General features: G+C 41.1%; 1 protein-coding gene across 1 annotated transcript in view; it reads left to right on the top strand.

Annotated features, from left to right (window-relative positions):
• Window positions 1-387, top strand: part of UBXN7 (UBX domain protein 7) — a 24393-nt gene that overhangs the window by 14733 nt on the left and 9273 nt on the right. The gene's annotated exons all lie outside the window — the stretch shown is intronic.

Raw genomic sequence — 387 nt, 5'->3', positions numbered from 1 at the left:
TTTTCAACAGGTATGACAGTTCAGCGATCAGAATTACATTCTTGATCAAACTCCTACCATTAACTTGCAACCAAGCAATCAGACAATGCCTGCTTTGTGACTCAAACCAGTAAGATTTCTTCCTGCGCCTTCCTGTCTTCCTCCCCACTTGCAGTCTGGATAACCGAGCATCAAAAAAGGATGCCTAGTTCGGCAGTTGCACAGTAATAGAGTAACTCAAAACTTGGACAGAAAAAACAAAACATGGAGAGAGGGGGTCCTGTTGAATTAATGCAAGTCCTCTGTCAATTATGCAACCTACTTAAATAGAAGATGATCCACAGGTTTATCTTTAGAATGAGCAGGTCTTTCCTTTGTTGTCAGATCAGTGTGATTGACTACACTCTT

The sequence above is a fragment of the Pygoscelis adeliae genome, unplaced genomic scaffold, assembly GCF_000699105.1.
Source record: "Pygoscelis adeliae isolate BGI_AS28 unplaced genomic scaffold, ASM69910v1 Scaffold554, whole genome shotgun sequence".
Lineage (NCBI taxonomy): Eukaryota > Metazoa > Chordata > Aves > Sphenisciformes > Spheniscidae > Pygoscelis > Pygoscelis adeliae.
Note: the sequence above shows the minus strand (reverse complement) of the source record. Positions and strands in the feature narration are given on the sequence as shown.